The following is a 15,797-nucleotide window of genomic DNA, read 5'->3' on the forward strand; positions in this document are numbered from 1 at the left end:
AGAGGATTGGAACACCTCAAATGTAACACCCCTATTTAAGAATGGAGGGAGACAGAAAGCAGGAAACTATGGGCCAGTTAGCCTAACATCTGTCGTTGGGAAAATGCTGGATTCCTTCATTAAGGAAGCAGTAGCAGGGCATTTGGAAAGGCATAATGCAGTCAAGCAGAGTCAGCATTAATTTATTAAAGGGAAATCATGTTTATCAAATTTGCTGGAGTTCTTTAAGGAGGTAACGAGCAGGGTGGACAAAGGTGAACCAGTGGATGTGGTGTATTGGAATTTCCAGCAGAAATTCGATAAGGTGCCAGATAAAAGGATACGGCATAAGATAAGAGCTCACGGAGTTGAGGGTAATATATTAGCATGGATAGAAGATTGGCTAACTAACAGAAAGCAGAGAGTCGGGGTAAATGGGTCATTTTTGGTTGGCAAACGGTAACTAGTGGTGTGCCACAGGGATCGGTGTTGGGGCCTCAACTATTTACAATCTACATCAATGACTTGGATGAAAGGGCCGCATGTAATGTAACCAAGTTGATACAAATATGGGTGGGAAAGCAAGTTGTGCAGAGGATGCAAATAACCTGCAAAGGGAGGTAGACAGGCTAAGTGAGTGAGCAAATATTTGGCAGATGGAATATAATGTGGTTAAGTGCGAGGTTATACACGTTGGCAGGAAAAATAAAAAAGCATATTATTATTTAAATGGAGAGAGATTATAAAATGCTACAGTTCAGAGGTACCTGGGGGTCCTGGTGCATGAGACACAAAATGTTAGCATGCAGTTACAGCAAGTAATCAAAAAGGCAAATGGAATGCTGGCCTTTGTTTCAAAGGGGTTGGAGAATAAAAGCAGGGAAGTCCTGCTACAACTTTACAGGGTATTCGAGAGACCACACCTTGAATACTGCGTACACTTTTACTCTCCTTATTTAAGGAAGGATATACTTGCATTTAAGGAAGATCAGAGACGATTCACTAGATTAATTCCATTGATGAGGTGTTTGACCTAAGAGGAAAGGTTGAGCAGGCGGGGCCTATATTTATTGGAATTTAGAACAATGAGAGGTGATCGTATTCAAACATATAAGATGCTGAGGGGGCTCGACAAGGTAGATACAGAGAGGATGTTTCCCCTCGTGGGGAAAACTAGAGCTCGCGGGCATATTTTCAGAATAAACGATCACCCTTTTAGAACTGAGATGGGGAGGAATTTCTTCTCTCAGAGGGTTGTAAATCTGTGGAATTCTCTGCCCCAGAGAGCTGTGGAGGCTGGGTCATTAGATACATTTAAGTTGGAGATAGACAGATTTTTGCAAGACAAGGGAGTGAAGAGTTATGGGGAGCGGGTAGTGAAGTGCATTTGAGCCTCAGATCAGCCATGATCTTATTGAATGACGGAGCAGGCTCGAGGGGCCAAGTAGCCTATTCCTGCTCCTATTGCTTATGTTCTTATTTTCTTATGTCTAAGTCCTGACAAGCACAAGATGAACGTCATTCAATTACTCCCGCTTCCTGTATCCAGGACAGCGCTCTGATCTTTTTTGTTACTAGTTGGATACCAGCATAGTTTTATTCCTGGATTTGCAGAACTTGCAAAACCACTCGATGAACAATTTAAAGTAAAATATGATCAAATTTCCTCCCTGTGGGGGCCAGATCACACCGCTGCAGTTGCGAAATTGAAACTGGCTGTTATGCGGGATACCTGTTTGATATCACCCGACCCGACACAACCATTCCATCTCGAGGTCGCATCCACCGACCATAGTCTGACTGCGTTCTTATATCAAGAACGACTGCACAGGTTACAACCGATTGCCCATGCCTCACGGGTTTTGCAGGGGGCAGAACGGATTTATTCAGCGTGTGAGCGCCACCTACTGGCGACGTTCTGGTCCAGTCAACACTTTACCTACATTACGGGCTTATAGAGGATTATCTTGCATTCCGCTCACACTCCACTGAATCTCCTTATCAAACCAAGCAATTATTGATCTCATCCCAACGCATCATTAAATGGACTTTAGAGTTAATACAACGGGACTTGCGTACGAGGGACACCCTCACAAGTGTCCACTGCCTTTAATAGACTTTGAGTCACAACCTGTTTTGTGATCAACAATAGAAGGAGCCTCTGAAGTATACTTGGATGGCTCCTCCTACCACATACACAGCTCACCTCATACCGGATGTGATGTGGTCCTACCCGAGAAGACTATCAAGTTTAAAAGTAACAAAAACTAAAGCCAATGTGAATTTTTTGACCCCTCTGGCAACTTCTGGCTACCGGACCAACATTTGGTCTGACAGTGCCCATGCCATCAAGCCATGCTGTCCCTTCCCCTCTACCAAAATAATTACTATTTCTCATCAGATGGTAAACCCCTAACCCATGGGCCATGTTTTCATCTCATATTGCAGGCCCTAAAGTTATGGTAAATGCCTTGTCACATTGGTAAGGTTAATGTACACAAGAGAGACCATTCCGCTCATGCCCTGGGGAATAAAGCAGCAGTTGAAGCTGCCAAAGAAGCAGCACTGACCATTGAGTCGCTCCCTCTACAACTTCAGGAGATAATCCCAGTTGCGGCAGTTAGCAACGCTCTCGATTTGGTTGCCCTTCAAACAGATTATAGCCCCTATCAGAAAGACATCAATTGGCATGACCAAGGTAAACCATTACTGGCACCCACTGCATGGGCCCCCGAGACACTTCTTACTACAAAGTGTTCACAACCATTACTTATGTATCAAAATGCCCCAGATGAGTACCCGGTTGTCTGTATTCCCCCACACCCGGCAGAAGAAAACTCTTGCTCCTATTCCACTCCCAACCTGTCGGAGGTCATTACTCCACAGAAGTCACTTTCACAAAGATTGCCTCCACAGCCCGGTGGCCTAATATGAAGGAAATTGTAAATTAAGTTTCTGAAAGCATACCGTGTTTGCAGCAGAACCCCTCCCCTTCTTCCAACCATGCCCTACTTCGATGTCAGCCGGGCCCTGATTGGCAATGGACTCAGGTGCAAATTGATTTTATTGGACCCCTCCTACATTCGCAGGGCAATTATAAATATGCACTCGTTCTTATCGACCAGTTCACTAAATGGATTGATGCCTTCCCCTCCTGATCTAACACTGCGGTTACTGCGGCCAGATTATTATTGAGTGATTATTATTATTCCAGAACCAGGGGTCACAGTCTAAGGATAAGTGGTAAGCCATTTAGGAGAGTAATGAGGAGGAATTTCTTCACCCAGTGAGTGGTGAACCTGTGGAATTCTCTACCACAGAAAGCAGTAGAGGCCAATTCATTAAATAAATTCAAGAAGGAATTGGATATATTTCTTAAGGCTCAAGGGATCAAGGGATATGGGGAGAAAGCAGGGACAGGGTACTGAATTTGGATGATCAGCCATGATCGCATTGAATGGCAGAGCAGGCTCGAGGGGCCGATTGGCCTACTCCTGCTTCTATCATCTATGATTCTATGTTTCTATTTTCTGTAGGTGGGGACTGCCACTTCAAGTTGATAGTGATAAGGGCACCCACTTCACTGGCGAAGTTTGCTCAAAATTACAGGAAATTATGGGAATTAAACGTAAGCTACATGTAGCTCATCATCCCCAATCATCCGGGATAGTGGAAAGAGGGAATCGCACACTGAAATCCTTGTTGGCAAAATTGTGTACAGAACATCCCACTCAATGGTTCAATATGTTGCCCATGTGTTTTATGTCAATTCGGTCCACGCCAAATTGGACCACGTTGCAATCACCTTACCAGGCAATGACTGGGAGGTTGACGAGGACTCCAAGTCATCTAACTTTGACTGGCACCACCCCAATTATGCAACAACCATGTAACCACTCGTGGTTGGATCGCACAGTAGAGTATATTGATGAAGTTAACCGACACGTGGCAAAGAATTTAGGGAAATCTAAAAACCAAATCAAGAAAAACATTGACCAGAAGGTTCGACGATTTGAATATCAGATAGGTGATAAAGTCATGGTGTTAAATTATGGGAAAAAGATAAATGCGTTTGGCCCCAAATGGAAGGGGCCCTACTCGATAGTGGTTAAATCGAATCCAGCTGTGTACCTGGTTCAAAAGTAACTAAATGGTACCATATCAACCAGTTAAAGTCTGTGAAACAATATATACTGCACTCTTTTTTCCTCTGGGTGGCCACAGTGGCAGGACTCAGACACATAGTGGGACTTCTGATGCGTGTTGGTATCGACCAGACTTCAAACATTATCGTCATCCAGAATGGAATCAAGATGCCTACCAGCGATACGCCATCATTAGAATGGGGAGCGGCTTCAGGAGACAGATGTGATATGACTGTGTACTGTGATTATTGTGAAAACGAAAATACGACCGATGCGACTTTCTTTATATCCAGGCCAAAGGGGCGGGGGGCGAAGAAATTAAAATGCAGTGTCTATGTACTAAAGATAATGTTCAAGTGACCCCAAATTTTCAATTAGGAACATGAAAGTTTGTAGATCCAGGGTTCGGATTCGACAAGGCAGTTGAGATTACACCAAATAGTGTGGGGATCACATATCCTGGACAGAGTTTGAATACACTGAATTGGCACAAATATTTAAGAGACATAGGGGAATGATAGGATGTTTTAATGTGGAACAAAAAGAAAGACCCAGGCAAGGACAAACACTACAGATGGAAATCAGGGGAAGAACAGAGGAGATAATGTTACAAAGGAAAAGCGATAAGCATAAAAATAAGAGATGCACGTTAATAATATAAGAACCATCAAATGGATTGGTTGTCACACGTACATGTAAAGAATTATAGAGTGATGTTCGGTAAGAAATTATCCCGGTAATCTTTAACTTTACTTTTATTCCCTTTCCAGGAAATTTATGTCCTTTTGGACACCACCAATATATTGAGCACTTGGTGAAGAAAATGGTAAAGCATTTTTTAGATAAGAACCATGCCCAAGATAGATGGGGTTCGTGGGATGTAAACCAGACTTATGTACTGGTCAACATTTCAGGTCATAATAGTAGCCACTTGAGAACAAAGAGAAGCCTGGGAGAATGGTTAGATATAGGAGTCATCGCAGGAAACTCTGCCTTGAACAGGGCAGATATAGAAACTATGTGGGAACATGACGAGGTAATGAGGAAACATTTGAAAGGCCTTCTATCTAGCATGAATAAGGGAGATTGAATCACCATACAGGAATTGGAGAATTTGCTGATAACCACACAAGACGAAACAGAAGTACACAGACAAATTCAGGATCATTTTAACAATGCGACAAGAGGGATGAGTAAAACAGAACAAGATATCTCAAGGGCTACGGTATGTTAAATTTATGGGAGTTTCATGATGGACCAAGTGATGGCAGGGTTAAGTGAAGCAGGACATAACCTAGTCCCCTCGTTTGTCAATAATTCCATGATGAGGAAGTGACTCCATTATGATGAGGACTATAATGTAATGGAGGCAAGAAAACAGGGATTAGTATATTTAGAGAGAGGAATGGGGATTATGAGAGGCAGCCAATCGATCCTGTCATACTGGGGCTGCTGCCGATAGACAAGATGAGACCTTGGGAAGTATTTAAGGTGGAATCAATAGAGATGCTAGAAGGAAGGTTCCATAAGTCTTTTGCATCACCTCGCCCCCCTCACCCTGATTAAACTAAATAAAACCATGGACAGTCCAAAAATGGGGTGTTGCACCGAATATAGTGGGGTTTACATGTGCAGGTGCGATGTTAGGGCACGAAGTCGGCCCGCCTGTGAGTTCACAGTAGACTCAGACTCACCCCTCTGTAGTATGAATGTGCAGAGGTGTGGATTAGACCAGATAAATGAAGTTTATCTAGAAATAGGCACATATTGCATCACCACTCGTGCGAAATCATACTAGCATGGGCAGGATGAATGTCCAATACACTATCCTAACTTTGCTTCAAACCTACACAAACGATCGCAATAGGCAGTTGAACCCTCCAACCGGTAATAATTCACAATATTAACGAACTAAGAGTGAACTTTTCAATGCAAGAAGAAGCCCTGAGAGCGATGGTTAACTTTGGACATCCAATTCCACCCCTATCCCTAAATCTGAAAGCCATTATAGAGAGAATTTCAACTTCACAAATACATTTGGTCCAGATGTAACAAAGCAATGATAGAACCGAGAGAGAGATTATGGCCCTAGGGAGTAGCAGTTGATGGGAAACCACATATAACGTGGGACAACAGCCACTGTGCAGAATGATTTATATGGCAATCTTACACAACCAAATGATATTAACGTTTATTGTATTGATTATGATATGTTATCTGTGAAGTGTAATCCATAGAGTTTCTAGAGGTGCTATGACGATTCATAACTTAGACTTACAGCAATGCTTGGCAGGAAGTAGATGGAGGTAGCCGAGGAATCAATGTTTAAAGTATTTCATCCACCAAGTGGGGACTGTAGGAAAGGCTGATATTTAGCAGATGAGAGTCATATATGTATAACTTCAAGTGCAGCCATTGATCAAATAATATTACTGAAAATTACTCCTGGGTAACCAAAAAGCTAAGACTTGTTCAGAATGCAGCTGCCAGGACACTCAAAAGCAGTTTTGACTAAGCTTTGATAAAAAACAACCACAGGATGCGAGTGAATGTCAAATCATTAAATAACATATTATAATGCTCAGTAGAAATTAGATTTTACTTAACCAAGCTAATTGAAACAATATTTAAAGGATAATTAGTATAAGTTACAATAAATGAGAGAGCATGGAAGTTAAGGTATTTATCTGGTAGATTAACGTGAGGAAGTTTGGATACATCAAGACTAGTGAAACAGTGCTGCAATGTGCTGGGCCCTTGGCGTATAGAAATGCTTTGTACTGCTTAAAGCTAGAAATGAAAGAGATAAAGTAAATTCCAATGGGATGAAAAGCTAAAAACAACATAACACGACAGCGGAACAGAGTTAATGGAAATACCCTGGAAAAGGAGTGGCCAGGTTACTAGCCTTAGCCTGGTATGTTGACAATTAGAATCAACTAAAAATGTGATTTTGTTAAAGACCATATATGGACACTGGCCAAATGGACTGTTGTTAAGGAATGGGTTAAAACCTCGATATTCAAAAAACAGTTTCACACAGAGATTATCTGCGAAGATAAGGAGCAGACCTGCGACGACGTTGCCTGTGTCTGAAGGGTTCCAGAAACGTAGGGCTGTGAGCTATCCGTGATGATCGCCTAATGTTAAGGATTGATTACGCTGTAAGCTTAATAAATCTGATCTATTCCTCAAACATACTGGCTGCTGCCTATTTGTGTCCTGACGAGAACTCTGAGAGGTTACTTTACTGACTCACATCACTATACTTCCAAGTTTTGTATCATCTGCATATTTTGAAATTGTGTCCTGTACACCCACATCCAATTCATTAATATATATCAAGAAATGCAGTGGTCCTGGAACCGATCCCTGTGGTACACCGCTTTATTCCTTCATCCAGTCCGAAAACAGCTGTTCACCCTTACACTCTGTTTACTGTCAGTTGGCAAATTTCGTATCCATGCAGCCATTGTCCTTTTATTAGATGGGCTTCAACTTTGCTGGCAAACCTATTACCTGGCACTTTGTTCAACGACTTTTGGAAATACATGTACACTACATCAAACCCATGACTTTCATCAAACTTCTCTGTTACTACCTGAAAAAACTCTATCAAGTCGGTTAAACACGATTTGCCTTTAACAAGTCCGTGCTGGCTTTCTTTAATCAATCCAAAGCTATCCAAGTGACTGTAAATTTTTGCCCTGATTACTGTTTCTCAAAGCTTCCCCACTGACGGTGCTGATTGCTTTAACTAATCGTGTTGCAGCATTGGTGACAGGAATGCAGTTCAGCCACTCAGCAGCTGCCATTGTGGAGGAAGGTTGAGATATGGCCCTGTTTGCAGACAGTTCAACCATATCATTTATCTGGGGAGGGTCACAACACTTCATGCAGCATTCCAGGTGGGCACGGCCAATTATCGATTTAATGTTCACATTGCTTCTTTAGATCTAATGTGTATTTCGGAGCATTTTGAATAAGCTAGAAATTGGCTCGATGAGTTGGAGCATTAAATCACTTTCCCGATTCAAGTTGTTGCCTGCTTCCCTCTTGGGTACTTCTCCCCTCGACAACCATTATTCCAACACATCACTGATTATCACTCTTCGTTCTCTCCTTCTGCTCTCTCATAATTGAATTCCTATGAACAAGAACCCAGTTGCCTTCTGTGCCTGTCTGGGAATTCACCATCGGTATTACCGAGTGTATTATCGCTGCCTATGCAGGAGGCACAACACCAACAGCCCCGCGTCCTCTTTACCCGGCCTTCCCGCACAGCATGCTCGGTAAGCCCTAAGATCACCAGCCTCCTTTCAATCTCACTCACATCATCCACTCCTTGGACACTTCAGTAAATGGATCACCGTCCCTCCTCATTTCCAGACAGAATGTGGGTTCGCTCGTCAACATGTAATCCATGTGGATGATGATGTTTACCTACTGGATTTGTGGGGCAATTGGCTCACACCAACGTTTTGACCTGAATGAAACTCCCCCAGCTGCTTCCACATTCCAAAACCTGCCCTGCCAAATCCCCCGGAGGTGCGTTAATCACAACATCACAACATAGTCGCAGACCTACTAAACTGCTGCTTCCTCCTCCTCCAGACACCTCAATTTGATCCACCCTGCTGGACTGTCCTATCAATAATACGTTTCCCCAGCCACCAAACCAACCTCTAGTATCTCAACAGGATAGTGTATGATCCTCCGTTCATCACTCAGTCGCTGCTTTGAGTGACTCCTTGCGCTCAGCGATTTTATCTCCAAACCAACCTCTAGTATCTCAACAGGACAGTGTATGTTCCTCCTTTCATCACTCAGCCTCTGCACTGAGTGACTCCTTGTGCTCAGGGATTTAATCTCCAAGTAAGCTTTCCTTTTCCTCTCTTATTTCTTTTAACGGCCCGCTTATCCTTCCTAAATTTCTTCCTCTATATAAGATCTGTTACCCAAATTTACGACCAGCCCTCCAGCTTGCCCTCTCAGGTGATCTCTCCACTATTGTCAACTATTCCGCTGCCTCTGCTGATTTTACCCCTTATTTGCGTCCACCAGAGGAAACTCCCGCTAGTCGACCCCTTGCTGTAGTCTTCAAATTGTAATCTGTGTATCTCTCCCGTGTGTCTTCCTGCCCTCCCTGCACTCACTTTGCCCATGAAACCCTCCTCCTGTTCCCTTCACAACATTGAACTCCCCATAGCACGCCATCTCCCCTTGCTTACAATTCTACATAAAATTCATCTCTTTGATCAAGCTTATGATAATGCTTCTTAATATTTATTTCTTAAACTGGTCTTGCATATGTCTTATGCGTCTGTGAGGCAGCTTCTGAAGTTTTTGTATTTTAAAACACAATATAAAGGCAAGTTGTTCATGCTGATGTTAATGTTAATTAAAGGGTCCACATGCCTGTTAGTTGCAACTAACTGCACGACGTTCTAATTGTCCGCGTTGTCCTTCCTACTTTTCCAATCAGTTTAACACCTTTGACTGTTATTGCACTTCCACTGGTTCATTTAAATCTTCTGCAATTGACGTTCCACCTGGGAAAAATTCCAGTTCCCTCGTGCAGACTATTTAGAAAGATAGGGATTGATAAAATGGGGCGGTGGGTAACTGTACTCACTAGAGATAACATCATCGAAGTAAAAACAGGTATATTAACTAACATTAGTATACAAACAGAATCCACATGAATTGAGATAAAGAAAAATAAGTGATGGTTGACGCTAATAGTTGTTCTACAGATCACCTAATCGTAGAAGTGTAGACCAGGAAAAAAATGTAACCTCGTTTTTTGAAATGAGTAAATGCCGTAGAAAAATATAATAATGGGTGAATTCAACAATCCTCTCCACCAGATCAATCGATTTGTGATGTTAGTCTCTTGTTACATTACAAGGACTACATTGTTCGCAAGCTTTGGGTTTAAAATATATTAAGTCACTGTACTCCATTACAAAAAAACCGATGCTGGTTAGAACAGAGCTATGGCACTATGAAATTTTCATTAAAAAATAGAAAATGATATAGTGCCAGAAGACTGAAGAACAGGTAATGGTATTCCTATATTGATAAAGAGATGTAGAATAAGTCCAGGAAAATCTAGGCCAGTTATCACAACGTCGTAGGTAGGAGAATAATATAATCTTTACTCAAAGATTATATCGAAAAATTATCTAGAAACGGATAATGTAATAAAATATATTTAACAGGGAATTCAAAATGGGGGTCATGTTTGAGCCAAATTATTTAATTCTATGAAGAAGTAACAGAAAGAGTAGACAAAGTTCATTTGATAACTGTGATATACATGGATGTTAAAAAATAGTTGATACAGTAGAATCATGACTGAGGTCAGTGGATGTGGAGTCAGTGTACAATTAGCAGAATAGATAGCCAACTGGCTACAAAACGGAAAGCAATATGTAGATGTTAATAGATTACTGAAAGGTGTGAAGTGGTGTTCCAGAGAGATCGCTGCTAGAACCAATTATCTTCCCCGTTTACAGAAAGTATGTAAACACGAGAATCGGAACAACAAAGTTTGCAGATGACATTCAATGGGGGCACAGTAAATACTGACGAACAAATGGAAGATAAGGTGTGGGATTAATGTTGAAAGGGGAATTGTGGTTGCGGTCACTGGTACGGAAGGTGAATGATTGCATGCTGGATATCCCGTCCAGAAAGGGGCTGTCTGAGTTGCCTCCTTCCTTCTCCTTCCTCCTGTTCCACATCCTCCTCTTCTGCTTCCTCCTTATTGATTTGTTCCTCTTCTGCTTCCTCCTCTTCTGCTTCTTCCTCTTCCATTCAACCAGGTCCCCTAGCCCTGCCCTCTTACTAGTGCAGTAGCACACGACAAAAACCTTACATTTGAGAGGTTCCCAGCAAGTCACCTGTCATTGCTTCGACACTCTCCATCAAATAATTGAATATACACCGATTTCAGTAGTTGTTCTGTATTCAGTGCTGGAAGCTCGCCTGGATAGGATTATTCGGATCCCCTGTGTCTCTACTACTTTTGATTATATAGACGTATATATTTGAGTGTAACTTCAGTCGATATTTCATATGCCAACAAGTTAATTTATCACTGCCATCTGATATTGTATTAGTTAGATTGATGCAATCAATTAATCTGACAGAAGAGCTCAAAGCCCCCTTACCCACACAAGGTTCCACAAACAGCAAATAGATCAATGTTTGATAAATATGTGTTTTTGCTGGTGCTGTTCACAGAATCACAGAAACCCCACAGTGCAGAAAGATGGCCATTTCAGCCCATCGAGCCTGCACCGACACATGACCCACCCAATCCCCATAACCCCTACACCAACACCAACCCCACCCTATCCCCATGCAGTTAATCCCCCCTAACACTAAGGGTAAATTTATCACAGCCAATCAACCTAACCCACACATCTTTGGACTGTGGGAGGAAACCGGAGCAACCAGAGGAAATCCACGCAAACATGGGGAGAATGTGCAAACTCCACACAGACAGTCACCCGAGGCCGGATTCGAACCCGGGTCCCTGGTGCTGTGAGGCAACAGTGCTAACCACTATGCCACCGTGCTGCCTGTTTGAGGGTGAATATAAGCTTTGCTAATCAAGCGTGTGACCAGACATGGATCTTGCCATTTTATTTCCTATCCCGGCTGAACAGATTGAATGCAGGCCACTTGCGGGTTAGCACACATTTCTGGTCACCATATTATCTACAATATAAATAACATTACAATTCCAACTACATGGGAGAGATATATTATATTGAGTGAACACGGAACAACATGAACAATAAGAATGACAGCAGTAAATTAATGGAACGATTGAATGATTTTGAGCATTACAGGCAACTGGTGAAAGTGTCTCTGAAATCAGCCTCAGCATCCGAGCCCGGCAGCCGTTTTCTCCTTCATTTACATAAGAACATAAGAACATAAGAAATAGGAGCAGGAGTAGGCCAATCGGCCCCTCGAGCCTGCTCAACCATTCAATAAGTTCATGGCTGATCTGATCCTAACCGCCAATCCACTATCACAGAACCATCTCCTGAATCTAACAGAATTAGACACACAAAATAGGAGCAGGATCAGGCTACACGGCCCCTGGGCCCGCTTCGCTACCCATAGGGCCATGACCGATCCGAACCTAGACTCATGTCCAAATTCCTGCCCGCTCCCCATAACCCTTAATTCCCTTTACTTCTAGGAAACTGTATATTTCTGTTTTAAATTTATGTAATGATGTAGCTTCTACAGCTTTTTGGGGCAGCATATTCCATGGACCTACCACCCTGTGAGTGAAGTAGTTCCTCCTCATCTCAGTTTTGAAAGAGCAGCCCCTTATTCTAAGACTATGCCCCCTAGTTCTAGTTTCACCCATCATCGGGAACTTCTTCCCCGCATCCACCCGATCCAACACCTTCAAAATCTTATATGTTTCAATAAGATCGCCTCTCATTCTTCTGAACTCCAATGAGTAGAGTCCCAATCTACTCAACCTCTCCTCATATGTCCATCCCCTCATCCCCGGGATTAACCGAGTGAACCTTCTTTGTACTGACTCGAGAGCAAGTATGTCCTTTCTTAAGTATGGACACCAAAACTGTACGCAGTATTCCAGTTGCGGTCTCACCAATACCTTGTACAACTGAAGCAATACCTCCCTATTTTTATATTCTATCCCCCTAGCAATGAAAGCCAACATTCCATTGGCCTTCTTAATCACTTGCTGCACCTGCATACTAATCTTTTGAGTTTCGTGCACCAGGACCCCCAGATCACTTTGTACTTCAGTACTTTCCAATTTCTTGCCATTAAGATAATAACTTGCTCTGCGATTTTTCCTGCCAAAGTACAGAACCTCACATTTTCCAGTATTGTATTCCATCTGCCAAATCTCTGCCCACTTACTTAGCCTGTCTATGTCCCCTTGCAGGTTTTTTATGTCCTCCTCCCATCTTAGTATCATCTGCAAACTTTGATATGTTACACTCGGTCCCCTCCGCCAATTTGTTAATATAGATTGTAAAGAGTTGGGGTCCCAGCACTGACCCCTGCAGAACACCACTAGTTACTGTTTGCCAGTCTGAGAATGAACCATTTATCCCAACTCTCTGCTTTCTGTTAGAGAGCCAATCCTCTATCCATGCCAGAATATTACCCCCAACCCCATGATTTTTTACCTTAAGCAATAATCTTTTGTGTGGCACCTTGTCAAATGCCTTTTGGAACTCTAAATACACTACGTCCACTGGTTCCCCTTTATCCACCCTATATGTTACTTCCTCAAAGAACTCCAGCAAATTTGTCAAACATGACTTCCCCTTCATAAAACCATGCTGACTTTGTCCTATTAAATTATGATTATCCAAATGTCCTGTTACTGTCTCCTCAATAATGGACTCCAAAATTTTACCTACCACAGATGTTAGGCAAACCGGTCTATAGTTTGCAGCCTTCTGTCTACTGCCCTTTTTAAATAAGGGTGTTACATTAGCAGTTTTCCAGTCTGCCCGGACCTTTGCCGAGTCCAGGGAGTTTTGGAAAATTATTACCAATGCATCCACAATCCCTACATTCACTTCCCTCAAGACCCTAGGATGTGAGCCATCAGGTCCAGGTGATTTATCCGCCTTGAGTCCCATTATTTTACCGAGTACCACTTCCTTAGTGATTTTGATCGTGTTTAGCTCCTCCTCCGCTTTAGCCCCCTGTTTGTCCAGTGTTGGGATATTCTTAGTGTCTTCTACTGTAAAGACTGATATAAAATATTCATTCAGTGTTTTTGCCATCTCCATATTTCCCACCATTAATTTCCCGGTCTCATCCTCTAAGGGACCAACATTTACTTTAGCCACCCTTTTTCTTTTTATATAACTGTAAAAACTCTTACTATCTGTTTTTATATTTTTTGCTAATTTACTTTCATAATCTATCTTCCCTTTCTTAATCAATCTTTTTGTTATTTTTTGCTGTCTTTTAAAGTTTTCCCAATCCTGTATCCTCCCACTAGATTTGGCTACCTTATATGCCCTTGTTTTAGTCGAATACTATCCTTAATTTCTTTACTTAGCCACGGATGGCTGTATTTTCGATTACACCCTTTTCTTCTCAGTGGAATATATATTTTTTGGAAGTTGTAAAATAACTGCTTATATGTACACCACTGATCATGTATCGTCTTACCCTTTAATCTATTTTCCCAATCCACTCTACTCAATTCCGCTCTCATACCTTCATAGTGTCCTTTATTCAAGCTTAGCACGCTTGTTTGAGATCCAACCTTCCCACCCTCTAATTGAATATGGAATTCAACCATGTAATGGTCACTCATTCCAAGGGGATCCTTTACTAGGACATTTTTAATAAATCCTGTCTCGTTACACAGGACCAGATCTAAGGTTGCTTGCCCCCTGGTCGGTTCAGTTACATACTGCTCAAGAAACCCATCCCTAATACACTTAATGAACTCATCCTCAAGGCAGCCCTGCCAAATTTGATTTGTCCAATTAATATGATAGTTAAAATCCCCCTTAATTATAGATCTTCCCTTATTACAAGCCTCAACTATTTCCTGATTGATACTCCGTCCAACAGAGTTCCCACAACTCGGAGGCCTATAGACTATGCCCACTAGTGTTTTTTCCCCTTATTATTACTTACCTACACCCAAACTGTTTCATTATCCTGAACCTTTGACCCAATATCATTGCTCTGTATTACAGTGATTCCTTCCTTTATTAACATAGCCACCCCACCTCCCCTTCCTTCCCGCCTGTCCTTCCTGATCGTTAAATAACCTGGTATGTTTAATTCCCAGGCATTGTCACCCTGCAGCCATGTTTCTGTAATGGCCACAAGATCATACCCATATGTAATTATTTGTGCCATTAACTCGTCTATTTTGTTACGAATGCTACGTGCATTCAGATAGAGAACTTTCAAAGATGTTTTGTGACACTTCTTTCCTGCTTTTGCCCTTTTTATTACGTTATTTTTTATTCCATACCTTCTGCCCCTTCCTGACAAGCTCTGGTTTTTAATTTCCCCACTGCTACCTAAGTTTATGACCTTCTCTGTTGTCATTTTTATTATTTGCTCTCTAGGAGCCTCCCCCCCCCCCACTAGTTAATTTAAAGCCCTCTTTACAGCCCTAGTTATATGATCCGCCAGGACTCTAATCCCAGCACTGGCCAAGTGAAGCCCGTCCCAATGGAACAGCTCCCTCCTGCCCCAGTACTGGTGCTAGTGTCCCAGGAAGCATAACCCATTTCTCCCACACCAGTCTTTGAGCCACGCATTTAAATCTGTAATTTTATTTGTCCTAGCCAAATTCGCTCGTGCTCAGGTAATAATCCAGAGATTATTACCCTTGTGGTTCTGCTCTCTAATTTGGCCCCTAGCTGCTCAAACTCCCTCAGCAGAACCTCCTTCCTTGTCCTATCTATGTCGTTGGTACCAACATGGACCACGACAACTGGATCCTCCCCTCCCACTACAAGTTTCTCTCCAGTCCAGAGGAGATGTCCTAAACCCTGGCACCGGGCAGGCAACATAGCCTTCGGGACTCTCGCTCTCGGCTGCAAAGAACTCTATCTATCCCCCTAACGATACTATCCCCTACCTCTACAACATTTCTTTTAACTCCCCCCACTT

Source organism: Somniosus microcephalus, unplaced genomic scaffold (genome assembly GCF_052327205.1).
Source record: "Somniosus microcephalus isolate GS21.2 unplaced genomic scaffold, FLI_Smic_1.0 unresolved_chr5, whole genome shotgun sequence".
Lineage (NCBI taxonomy): Eukaryota > Metazoa > Chordata > Chondrichthyes > Squaliformes > Somniosidae > Somniosus > Somniosus microcephalus.